A 13,176-nucleotide genomic window follows, 5' to 3' on the forward strand; every position below is an offset into this window, starting at 1 on the left:
AGTAGTTCCTCAATAAGTTAGACATGCTATACTGATATTTGAGCTGGTTGATTGCATGAAACTTTCTATGTGTATGCTTCTAAAATTGTATACGGTTAGGAGCTTATAGCCTCAGAATGATTGATTTGGCCTTATTTCCTGTTCCTTTTCTGGTTATGGTCCTAGGGTAGAATCTTTTATTCGAAAGTCTATCTGATCCTTTTCTGTATATAATTTGCATGCATAAAGGCAACCTGTCGGGTTTGGGTTGACGGATGTGATTAGAATAGATCTTAGGACGGCCTGAGATTCGATATATGCAGTAGTTTATGGAATATGGTTTAGTTTTGGGACAATTTGAGGTTGTCAGATAGGGCATCGGGAAAGGTACAGGTAGGTGTGGAAGGTAGTATTGGGCCCGTACTACTGAAAGCACAGGACCTGTACCCGAACCAATGTTAGATCTGACGATTTCAAGGAGGAACGATGTAGGAAGATCCCTTATATGGAAATCCTGATCATTGTGATTTATGATATTTCAGTTCAGCATGGTGATGACACGATTTGGAGCAGGAGGATCAGGATCGGGGTCTGGATCTGGGGCGGGGTCAGGGGACACTACTGATGCCATCGATGGGAGGTTACGCGAACTCATTGCAGCCGAGGTTACCAAGGGCATCCTTGACGCGACCCCAGTCATTTTCGGGACGGTTAAGGAGGGTATGATGGAGATTATGGATGAGAGACTTAGATCCTTCAGGGCTGAGTTGGCGGCGGGTCAGATTGGGGACCGAACTCCTTCGTTTCGGGAGTTCAAGGCGTGTGGGGCACCGGAGTTTTTCGGGGTCAGGGACCTCATTGTTAGCCGACGTTGGGTAGCGGATATCGAGAACGCACAGCGCACGAGTTCCTGCCCGGATGCGGCAAAGGTTGGGTTTGCTTTGTGTATGTTGAGGGATAGGGCCCGCGATTGTTGGGGCGAGGTTACTAGTCAGGTGGGGCTAGCTGGAGTGGCTGAGATGACATGGGCCGAGTTTGTTCGACGATTTGATTTGGAGTTTGCACCACCTATCGAGGTGCAACGACTGGTGAGGCAGTTTCACGACCTTCAGCAGACCACCGAGACCGTGGCGGAAATCACCGCCAAGTTTCGGGAGCGAGAGTTGTTGATTCCACAATACGCTACGGATGAGGATATGAGGCGGACGAGATATCATTCCATGCTGAAGGATGATATCCGGGAGTTTGTGAGTTTTATAGGGTGCAAAACCCTGAATGAGATGGTGGAAAAGGCCCGTGAGAGGGAGATGGAGTTGGAGTCCCGCACGAAGCGGAAGGCTGAGCAGGTACAGGCATCAGGGACTCAGGCTAAGAAGCCTAAGACCTCTGATTCTTCGGGTAGGGGCCAGTAGGGTCGGGGCCGGTGTGCCAAGTGCGGAAGGTTTCATAGTGGGGCTTGTCGGACAGCCGAGATATCAGGATGTTACTCTTGTGGCCAGCAGGGCCACCTGAGGAAGGATTTCCCCAAAAAGGGCTTGATATGTTTCCACTGCAACCAGACTGGCCATAAAAGGCCGATTGTCCGAGGTTGCAAGGAGGTGGAGGAGCAATGGTGGCCCCCACGCCCGCCACAATGAGGATCACAGATGGCCGCTCTGCTAAGGTGGATGCCCCGACAGTGAGGAGCCGTGCTTTTCAGCTGACTACCGAGGAGGCTCGGGCAGCGCCAGACGTCGTGGCTGGTACGTGTTTATTCTTCTCTGCCATATGTTTGTTAAATGCTTATATATATGTATTATGTTTTGTATAGGGACCTTTTTGGTCAATGGTATGCCGGCTCATGTTTTGTTTGATTCGGGTGCTACCCGATCGTTCGTATCTCTTGCACTTAGCAAGAAGTTCGGAGACGCGCCGAGGACCTTGGATTCCCCGATCGAAGTGGAGATTGCAGACGACCGCACCATTAGTGCTGCAAGGGTATATCAGAATTGTGTACTGAATGTATTGGGCAAGAGGTTCCGTGTTGATGTCGTTCCGATACCATTGCCAGGGTTGAAAGTGATTGTCGGGATGGATTGGTTGGGGGCCCACAGGGCCATGATCGATTGTGAGCGCCAGTCGGTCAGGGTTCGAACCCCAAGCGGGGGAGAACTCGTTATTCAGGTTGAGAGGGCTTCGCAGGGACCAGCCCTCTGTTCGGCAGCGAGGGCTAGGAGGTTTTTACAGCAGGGTTACACTAGATTTCTGGCTTATGTCTCAGATACGAGGGTGGAGACTGTGACGGAAGTGGGCAGTGTGCCGGTGGTGCAGGATTTTCGGGACGTCTTCCCCGAAGAATTACCAGGATTGCCTCCGGAGAGGCAGGTGAAGTTCCGCATTGACTTGGTGTCGGGTGCCGCTCCGATAGCAAAAGCACCCTACCGGTTGGCACCACCGGAGATGCAGGAGCTATCGACGCAGCTTCAGGAGCTGCTAGACCGAGGATTTATTCGTCCGAGCAGTTCCCCGTGGGGAGCACCGATCCTTTTCGTGAAAAAGAAGGAATGATCGCACAGGATGTGCATTGATTATAGAGAGCTGAACAAGCTGACGGTGAAAAACTGCTATCCTTTGCCAAGGATCGACGATTTATTTGATCAGCTTCAGGGTGCATCATGGTTTTCCAAGATTGACCTTCGGTCTGGGTATCATCAGATGAGGATTAGGGATGAGGATATATCGAAGACAGCTTTCAGGACTCGTTATGGGAATTATGAGTTCGTGGTGATGCCATTTGGGCTCACCAATGCCCCGACAGCATTCATGGATCTCATGAATAGGGTATGCAGACCGATACTGGATCGGTCGGTGATTGTTTTTATTGATGATATCCTGGTCTATTCTAAGACCAGAGAGCAGCATGAGCAACATCTGAGGGAAGTATTAGAGACCCTGAGGGCGGAGAAACTTTATGCAAAGTTCTCCAAATGTGATTTCTAGCTGCGGGAAGTACAGTTCTTGGGGCATGTCATCAATCAGGAGGGTATTTCGGTTGATCCAGCCAAGGTGGAGGTTGTGATGCGGTGGGAAGTACCAAGGAATGCATCATAGATTCGTAGTTTCTTGGGTTTAGCGGGCTACTATTGGAGATTTATCCAGGATTTCTCCAAGATTGTCGTGCCATTGACCTGCTTGACCAAGAAAAATGTAACTTTTCGGTGGGGTGCAGACCAGCAGATGGCTTTTGAGACCCTGAGGCGGAGGCTATGCGAGGCTCCAGTCCTAGTACTACCTAAGGGGTTGGATGATTTAGTGGTATATTGTGATGCATCGATATCAGGGTTGGGTGCAGTGTTGATGCAGAGGGGGCATGTGATTGCTTATGCCTCGAGGCAGTTGAAGCGTCATGAGGCAAATTACCCTACGCATGACTTGGAGCTCGGGGCGGTGGTGTTTGCCCTCAAGATTTGGAGGCACTATTTGTATGGAGTACGGCTCATTATTTATACCGATCACAAGAGTCTAAAGTATTTGATGGATCAGCAGAACCTCAATATGCGGCAGAAGAGATGGTTGGATGTGCTGAAGGATTATGATTGCGAGATCCTATACCATCCAGGGAAGGACAACGTGGTGGCCGATGCATTAAGTCGCAAGGCGACGGGGTCCCCGATCAGGGATATTTGTATGAGGATGACTGTGAGTTCGCCTTTGTTGGACATGATTCGAGGGGCCCAGGTCGAGGGGGTGAAGAAGGAGAACTGGAAAACAGAGAAAATTCGGGGTCAGTATCCTTTGTTTGTCAAGGATAGCCGCGGCCTTTTGACTCAGTGTGGCCGAGTGTGGGTACCATTGGCAGGGGGAGTGAGGCAGAGACTGTTAGAGGAGGCGCATAAGTCTAAGTTTTCTATACATCCAGGTGCAACAAAAATGTATAGGGACTTGAGACTGAGTTATTGGTGGCCCTGCATGAAGCGGGAGATCGACTGGTTTGTGGAGCGGTGCTTGACCTGCAGGAAGGTCAAGGCCGAGCACCAGCGGCCTCATGGAAAGGTTCAGCCGTTACCCATTCCCATGTGGAAGTGGGAATAGATCACTATGGATTTCATTACGAAGCTACCGAGGACAGCGAGAGGAGTGGATGTCATATGGGTTATTGTGGACAGACTAACGAAAAGTACCCACTTCATTCCGATCTCCGAGAGTATATCCGCAAAAAAGTTGGCAAACATCTATGTTCGAGAAGTGGTGGCTAGGCACGGGGTGCCAGTGTCAGTGGTTTCGGATAGGGATGTTCGGTTTACATCCAGGTTTTGGAAAAAGTTCCACGAAGAACTGGGTACTCAGCTACACTTCAGTATAGCGTATCACCCTCAGACTGATGGTCAGAGTGAGAGGACGATCCAGACATTGGCGGACATGTTGCGAGCATTCGTGTTGGATTTTGGAGGAAGTTGGGACACATATCTCCCACTGGCATAGTTCTCATACAATAACAGTTATCATGCCAGTATCGATCGAGCTCCATTCGAGATGTTATATGGTCGGAGGTGCAGGACCCCAGTGTGCTGGGACAAGGTTGGACATCGGGTGATGGGAAGCACGGAGGTGGTACTCAAGACCACCGGGTTGATCCAGCAGGTGTGCGGCCGGTTGCGAGTCGCGCAGAGCCGTCAGAAGAGTTATGTTGATCGACGACGATAGAATCTTGAGTTTCAGGTGGGGGATTTTGTTTTGCTGAAGGTGTCTCCATGGAAGGGGATTATCAGGTTTCGTAAGAGAGGCAAATTGGGGCCTCGATTTATAGGCACGTTCAGGATCATAGTCCGAGTGGGCAAGGTGGCCTATCGTTTAGAGCTTCCAGAGGAGCTTAGTCAGATTCACAACACCTTCCACGTGTCTCGGCTTCGAAAGTGTGTTGCCGACGAGTCCGCGGTTATATCCTTGGATGATATTCAGGTGGATGGGGGCCTGAATTAAGTCGAGAAGCCTGTTGCCATTCTTGACAGGAAGACGAAGGGACTTCAGAACAAGGAAGTGAAGTTGGTAAAGGTGTAATGCCAGCACCGAAGGGGCTCCGAATGGACATGGGAGCCAGAGGAGGAGATGCGGGAGCATTACCCCGAACTCTTTTCAGCTTCAGACTTCGAGGGTGAAGTCTAGTTCAAGTGGGGGAGAGTTGTAACATCCAAAATTCTGGTTTGTCTTGAAACCCTAAGAAATGATAATTTCTGCTTAATTGGTCCCTTAAGTACGTTGGGCGTACTTAAGTGTACGCTTAGCGTACTGCATGGAAGTGATCGCGGAGGAATCAGGGTACGCCGGGCGTACCTTGAGTTACGCAGGGCGTACGCGCCAAGTACGCAAAACCCTAATTTTCCGGACTTGAGGCCTATTTAAACAACTTTAAGTCCCTTGGACTAAACCCTAGAGAGCCTCCACAGCCTTAGAACGTCCATATACTCCTGGAAACCTTGTGAGACCATTCTTAAGCCTTAAAGAGTGCATTTGTGACCTTTTTGTGTGTATTTCATGAAGAAGGGGTGGTCAAGCAAGCTTGGATCAAGTGGGTGCTTCAAGATCCTGCACTAAAAGCATCTTGCAAAGCTTTTGGAGGTAAAAAGCTTGCATCTTTCCTTTCTAATCTTTAGATCTAGCTAGGGTTTTGGTAGTTTGTCCCTTTTATGAGCTTTGGACCTCTTTTGTTGAGTTAAGCCTTCCCTTTTGATATGAAAGTCAGATCTGAGGTCCCCTAGTCATTTAGAAGTATAAAAATGGAAGCTTGATGATAGATTTGACTTCATGCTTGGGTAAAAGACCTTGGAAAGGTCTTAATGGAGTGGTTGGGTGTGTATGAGACATGCAAGGGCATAAAGTTGCCAAATTTATGCCTTAGGACATCTTTTCAGACTTAGATCTAGCTTTTGGACGTGAGGGATTCGAGCATTAAGCACTTAATGGGAAAAGTGCTTAATACGGTTGTATGCTCGGCGTAACTGTCTGTACGCAACGCGTAGTCGCTAGACCTTCAGTAAGCTGCGCGTACCAGGGAGGTACGCTAGGCGTACGTAGCTCAGTTGGGCCCTAAGCTGTTTTGGGCCTTTGGGCCTCATTTGGCTGATGAGCTTGATTGGATTCTGTAAGATTGAGGCCTTTTAATCTGTTTGGGCCGAGGACTTATTGGTTGGGCCTTATTGGGCCAAAGGGCCCATTAAGGATATTGGACTTGGATTTTGGGGCCCAATTTGCAAAAAGGGGGTAATTGGGCCTTGGGGTAGAGTGTGAAGGTTGGGCCTTTCTTTGGGTAATTTAAGGTCTTATCATTGATTATATGTTATTGTTACTATTCAGCTTGGGAGTTTGCGGATTATCGGGAGGGCAGTATTCGTATTCATCGGACGGAGGTGAGTCTTCTCACCATACCTATGGGTCTACGGCACCAAGGCCGGCCCATTATGTGATCATGTGATGTGTGTGTTATTCATTTATGAATTGATATGTTATGTGATATTATGTTGGTATGGAAGACCCCGTGGGGAGCCCGTGGCATTGGATATAAGACCATGTGGGGTAGCCCATGGCAGTCCTAGGTAAAGACCATGTGGGGTAGCCCATTTCATTAGATGTAAGACCATATGGGGTACCCCATGGCGGTCCTAGGTAAAGACCATGAGGGGTAGCCCATGGCATTCTTGCTGAATCATATTGCTTAGTTTATGTCGCATGTTTATAGCTTATTTAGCTATCAGGAAATGTGTATGTGAATGTGTGTGGTATGCTCTGGGAAACTCACTAAGCATTTAGCTTACAGGCTGTTGAATTGTTTCAGGTACTTCAGAGCCTAAGGGAAAGGGCAAGGCGTGATGACGTGGCGTGCACTTTATCTCTCTTTTTGATGTGTTTGGGACCCTCTGATGTTTTAAAAAAGGAAAACAATGATGTAATGAATGTTGATTTGAAAACAAATGTTTTGGGATTTTATGGCTTATGAGCCAGTTTTGATTAACTAAAAATGAAATTTTTCTTGGTAAAATTTGGGTCGTTACAACATTAGGCTGCTGAATTGCTTCTAAACGTTAGGATTCCTCATGTATATTTTAGTTAGGTCGAACTCTATGTCTTGCATTCCCGGATAGGCCGACACGTGAGGATATATTACCGGATGTGCATTAGTTAAGTAATCTAGTACTGAGATAGAATAGGACCCCTCTATGGGATCAGAGTCCGGAAAGGAGGTTAGTAGTCAGTAACCTACCCAGGAGACCTACACACCATTCAACTGTTTCATCGACTCCTTAGGTTGACATCTTCATCGTCTTACACCTCATACCTTTCCGACGATCCAAGTTATATCACTAGTCTCCCTAGGATGCTATAAGGACGGAACTCCAGTTGTCTTGTAGTGTGCAACTAGTATAACAATAAGTATCTCCTAAATTTAGGAAACCCCTTGAGATATGTGAAATATAATGTAATGGATAATATGAAAACGCCTTGTGAGCTTCAGGATCTAAATACAAAATATTTTCAAACGACATTCAAGCACATCTCTTATTTCCCCGAGCTCTTTCCTCAACCCCTAACGTCAGATCCCCTCCAACATTGTTTCAATTCAAAGGGTGTAATATGGAGGAAAATCGACTCATTACGACATAATTCAAGACCCGGAGGAGATATTACCTCTCGGACATCGTTATAGAGAACTACTTCACGATGGAAGGTACCACCATGGCATAGTCTTCTTATCCCATATCGGGAACTTATCTGAACCTCGCTTGACACATATAGGACCACAATTGCATCATGTGTGGCCACTATGATTTGTTATTCTAAGCAACCTTAGAAATACCCTTCGTGTACCATGGCTGCTGATCGACACCATCCCAATGTTGTCTCCTTGGATTATACCTAAAGTGACTCGCTACTCCCAATGTACGGGGAATGTTTGGCCTAGTACATATTGCCGTATACATTCTGTTGCCAACTAATAATTTGAAAAAGGCCTTCACCGCTCCTCCTAGGTCGTGCTCTCTATTTAGAGATTGATTCTTTAAAAGTCATAAGTGACTTCTTAAACGCATATGTCGGGGCTTGCTCCTATCCATAAGAACTTCTTAGGAATTTTCGAACATACTTCTTTCGAGCGAGATTTAGAATAACATCAACTATATTTCTCTCTATGCCCATTCCTAATATTTTCATAGAAATCCTTAGGTCCTTCTCCTCAACCAATCTAGAGAACTATTTTTCCAACTTGTTAATTCCCAACATTTAGACCCAAAAAGCGACATGTTAGATACCTTGCCTTCGACCCAAAAACAATTCCAGAGGATTTATCTAGACTTTTCGTGCCTTGATAGGTTGAGTTCAGAATCGACCTAATTTATGGGGAAACACCTATAACTAAAGTGTCGTACCACTTAGCACCCTTCTGAAATACAAGATATGTCTGGTCAACTCCAGAAACCCCTCGAAAAAGGTTTCATTAGTCTAAATTTTTCATGATGGGATGCAATGACGCTATCCGTTAAAGAGAAAGATGGATCGATCGATTGTACATTGATTATAAAGAACGGAATAAGTTGACGATCAAACAATGATAATCTCCTCCCCAAATCAACGATCTGTTGGACTAATTATAAAATGCTCGTACTTTTCTAGGATCGCCCAACCCCTAAATGCAATGACCCAAAAGTTAGGAAGCTCTTTTGGGTGAAAACAATAAGAAGATGTATCCAAATTGGTAGAACGCAAGCAGTGCAACACGTCGGCCCTGATTGTACCAAAGTGCGTTTACAATGCCATAAAATTGTAACATCCGGATTTCCAGGTATCATAATTTAAATATTTATTTTGAATTGAGAAGAGGGACTCGACGAGTTGACGCCTAGACTCGTCGAGTAGGATCGCGATTGATGACTCGGATTAATAACTGGACTTGACGAGTCGGTGAGGCGACTCGACGAGTCCGCACTGTTAGCAGAAACCCTAAATCTTTGGGCCTGAGCCCTATTTAAAGGCACTTATAGCCTTCAGTGGCAGCTACCTTCCTAGAAGAAAGAACCCTAGCATATTTAAGAGTGGGTAGTGAGAGAGAGAGCCATCTTAATCCATTTGTTGTAATTTTGCTTAGGAGGAGAAGTGATCCAGCAAGAAGGACCAAAGAAGGTTGTTGTTCTGAGACTTTCAAGCAAGGAGGCTTCACCTTGAGGTAGCAATTTGGCCCTTTTCTTCTTTATTGTGTAGGCTTCTTAAATCAAGGGTTTCTTTACCCTTTTCTTGAGTTGGAATAAGAGCATGAGAGGTCCCATGTGAAATAGACCTTAGATCTAGACCTTGAGAGGTCCAGAGAGCCCCAAACATCCAGCTTTATGCAGTTCCTTTTTGAGTTTTAGAGCATGGTTGTCATTTTAGGGCTAAATCATCATATAGAGCCATATAAATGTTGCATGAGCATAAAGTTTGGATCTTTACATAACTTTTGAGTGTTAGGAGGCCAGATCTATAGGTTAGAGAAGCAGATCTGACCTTAGAAGGTCGTTTGAGCATTCTCATGGAAGAAACTCGCCGAGTCCACGAGCGGACTCGACGAATCGGATCGTGTTGCACCACGATTTGTGTTCAGTGGTAACCCGTCGGGAAAAAGGTTGACTCGACGAGTCGAGTGAGGCCTTAGGAGGATTCAGAAGACACGCATGGACTCGCCGAGTCACCCGAGTGCACTCCACGAGTCTGGTCAAAGTTGGACCGTTGACTGAGGTTGACTTTTAGGGTTTGGTCAACATTTGGACATTGGACCATTGGAGGGGTAAAATGGTCTTTTTCTCTTCTAAGAGAATATAGGAAAGGACTAGTGTAGCCTTTGAGAGCCGTACTAATTAGAGATAATTATTTCGTGTGATTAGGCGGAGGTTAGATCAGTATTTCGAGTTTGAGACTTTCCGAGATTTCCCGAGGTGAGTTTTCTCACTATACATTTCTTAGAGTGGTAACTATGTGCAGACCGGAGGGTCTTATGGGTTATGTGTATGATTGAGTTTATGTGCTTGTGATATATGTATGCTATGTGTTATATAGACCGAACCGGAGGGTCCTACGATTTAGACCGGGCCAGAGGGTCCAACGATTTAAACAGGACCAGAGGGTCCAACGAGCTAGACCGGACTGGAGGGTCCAACGAGCTACGGGACTGGAGGGTCCCGCTGAGACACATTGATCGGAGGGTCATACCGAGTTATAGACTCGAGTGGCTTATGTGTTGTATGTGATATTTTGGGGAACTCACTAAGCTTTTATGCTTACCGTGTTATGTGTTATGTGTTTCAGGTACCAGTGAGGATCGCGGGAAGGCGCAGGCATGATTTGTACACACAGGCAGAGGGTTATGTGTTGAGATTATGGGATATGTTTTATTATGATGACATTTGATTATGAGATTCTGGGAACATTATATATGTTTTTATTATGTTGAAAAATGAAAATTTGTTTTGACAATTTATGTTGTTACAAGTTGGTTTTAGAGCCTTGGTTTGAGGGATTTGGATGCACCTTCGGGTGTATCCGAACTCAAACTGAGGATTTGAGAAATTTTTCATAAGAGAAACAATTTTTCTAAAAAGAGTAAAAAGGTTTTGAGAAAAGCAGAGCGGAGTAGTGTGTACAATCAGCCAGTGCCCGAACGGTGATTTCCCAAAATACCCTTACATTATGTGTTATGAGATATTATGTGATGAGCTATGCATGCTAGAGTAGGCTAGGTAATCATATTTAGGACTAGAGTGGGCCTGATTTATGATGCCTTAGCCTACGAGTTCTGCTGCTATGAGATACTTCGGGAGTGAGTAGGTAGCAGCGAGGAGCTTATGAGTGGTCTATTGGAAGGTAGCCTGAGTTTAGTGAGATATAGAGTACTTGTGATCTGGGATCCTAGGAGGAGGACTCGGGGTGAATACCTATGCGTTGTGGAAGGTAGTATAGGGCCCGTACTACTGGAAACATCGGATTGGTGAGCAGTCCAAGTAAGAATCCTTAGGGTACTAAGGAACAAGTAGGGTTGAGTATCGAGTGCGAGTATACTCGAGCGAGTCTCTGATTTCTTTTGTGTTGTATTTCATAGACATCATGGTTGGGACGCGCCACAACCCAGGAGGCAGTGGTGCCAGTGATGAGGAGATCCGCAGGTTGATTCATGAGGAGGTGGCCGCAGCTATTCGAGCTGAGATTCCTGAGATGTTTGGGTCTATCAAGAACACTTTGGTCGAGACGTTTGACGAGCGATATGCTTCTCTTACCGAGGCTGCTGTTGCCACAGCCACCGCAGTCGTCGCCGCTGCCAGGCCACAGGGGGGTGACTCGTTGCTGTACCGAGAGTTCAGCAACACGAAGTCACCAGAGTTTGATGGGACTCAAGATCCGATAACCGCGATGAGGTGGATCTCTGACATTAAGGGATGCTTCTACACCTGTTCTTGTCCGAAGCATCTGAGGGTACGGTTCGCGTTGAACCAGCTTCGCTTGGGAGCGAAGGACTGGTGGAAGTTTGTGACAGCAGATTTTACTCCTGCGGAGCTTACCGCGGTGACCTGAGAGAGGTTCACCACTATGTTCAGAGACGAGTATGTTCCCCGGGTGGAGAGGGAACGTTTGGCCCAGGAGTTCTTGTCTCTCAAGCAGGGGACGGAGTCCCTGACTGTGATTACACGGATGTTTCATGAGAGGGCATTGTTTTGCCCTGAGCACGTGTCTACCGAACAGGCACGTATGAGCCGATATTTGAGCATACTGAGGAGGGATATTCGTGAGTTTGTGGCGAACTCGACGTACCGGACATTTGCCGAGCTCCAGGCGGATGCCCGGAAGAGGGAGATTGAGCTAGAGACTCAGGCCAGGGAGGAGGCCGAGTCTCAGAGGAGGGATAGGCGGCCGGTACAGTCTCAGCCGGCAGCCAAGCGGGCAAAGCCCGCTGATTCGAGATCTGGGGGTCCGAAGGGCTGCACTTGCGGGAAGTGCGGCAAGAGCCATGATGGGGTGTGCAGAGCGGGTGTGTGTTACAAGTGTGGGAAGGAGGAGCTTATCGCGAAGGATTTCCCTAAGGGATTTTCGGTTTGCTTTCACTGCAACGAGACAGGCCATCGGAAGGCCGAGTGCCCACAGCTACTACAGGGATCAGCAAAAGGATCTGCACCTGCTGCTAGGACTACCGAGGCCCGGCCAGCGAAGGTCGAGGCACCGAAGGCCCGCGGGAGAGCCTTTTAGTTGACAACGGAGGAGGTCCGCGCAACGCTCGATGTCGTGGCTGGTATGTATTCTTTATTTACTTATTTTGAGCTTGAGATTTTGTGCTTATATTGTGGTATGCATATGTACTTTTCTTGTGAGTTCTGTACCTGCTTTGGTGTTGTTTGACTCGGGCGCGAGTCGATCTTTCGTGTCATTAGCTTTTAGTTAGCACATCAGTGCCCGACGAGAGGCGGTGAGTCGACCACTACGACTTTCTATAGCTGACGAGCGAGCGGTTTATGCTGCTGATGTGATTCGAGGATGTGTACTCGAGATCTTCGGTGTTGAGTTCCCGATAGACTTGGTACCGATTGCGATGGGTGATGTCTGTGTCATCGTGGGCATGGACTGGTGGAGTCGATTTGGAGCTGTTATAGACTGCGAGCGACAGTTGGTGACCATACGAGACCCTAGTGGGGTAGTACTTACGTTGTATGGCGAGGGTACCCGATCTGGGTCAGCATTTTGTTCGGCTGCCAGAGCGAGACAGAGTCTACAGCAGGGATGTAGAGGGTTTGTAGCCTATGTGATGGATACGCGAGTTGCCGTGGAGAGGCCGAGTTCTGTCGGTGACGTACCGATAGTGCGAGAGTTTCCAGATGTTTTCCCCGAGGAATTGTCGGGTGTGCCTCCCGAGAGGCAGGTGGAGTTTCACATCGATTTGATTCCGGGGGCAGCACGTATTGCAAGGGCACCCTATCGACTTGCGCCACCGGAGATGCAGGAGTTATCCTCACAGCTTCAGGAGCTGTTGGGGAAGGGATTCATCCGACCGAGTAGCTCGCCGTGGGGAGCGTCGATCCTTTTTGTCAAGAAAAAGGATGGTTCACACCGGATGTGCATTGATTACCGGGAGTTGAACAAATTAACGGTCAAAAACCGTTATCCATTGCCGAGGATCGACGATTTGTTCGATCAGTTGCAGGGTGCGTCTTGGTT

The sequence above is a fragment of the Lactuca virosa genome, chromosome 9 (assembly GCF_052849685.1).
Source record: "Lactuca virosa cultivar CGN04683 chromosome 9, Lactuca_virosa_CGN04683_v6, whole genome shotgun sequence".
NCBI lineage: Eukaryota > Viridiplantae > Streptophyta > Magnoliopsida > Asterales > Asteraceae > Lactuca > Lactuca virosa.